We start from the raw sequence: 343 nt of genomic DNA on the forward strand, positions 1-343 counted from the left end.
GCTCAGGTGTGGTGGGGTCGGCTCAGGTGTGGAGGGGTCGGCTCAGGTGTGGAGGGGTTCCTCAGGTGTGGCGGGGTTCCTCAGGTGTGGTGGGGTCAGCTCAGGTGTGAAGGGGTCGGCTCAGGTGTGGAGGGGTCGGCTCAGGTGTGGCGGGGTTCCTCAGGTGTGGTGGGGTCGGCTCAGGTGCGGAGGGGTCAGCTCAGGTGTGGCAGGGTTCCTCAGGTGTGGTGGGGTTCCTCAGGTGTGGTGGGGTCGGCTCAGGTGTGGAGGGGTTCCTCAGGTGTGGCAGGGTTCCTCAGGTGTGGTGGGGTCAGCTCAGGTGTAAAGGGGTCGGCTCAGGTGT

General features: G+C 66.2%; 1 protein-coding gene across 1 annotated transcript in view; it reads right to left on the reverse strand.

Moving 5' to 3' along the window:
• ZBTB47 (zinc finger and BTB domain containing 47) overlaps positions 1 to 343 on the reverse strand; it is a 6,418-nt gene that overhangs the window by 2,113 nt on the left and 3,962 nt on the right. The window lies entirely within an intron of this gene.

Source organism: Elephantulus edwardii, unplaced genomic scaffold, assembly GCF_000299155.1.
Source record: "Elephantulus edwardii isolate Elephantulus edwardi_28Jun2011 unplaced genomic scaffold, EleEdw1.0 scaffold00121, whole genome shotgun sequence".
NCBI classification, from domain to species: Eukaryota; Metazoa; Chordata; class Mammalia; order Macroscelidea; family Macroscelididae; genus Elephantulus; species Elephantulus edwardii.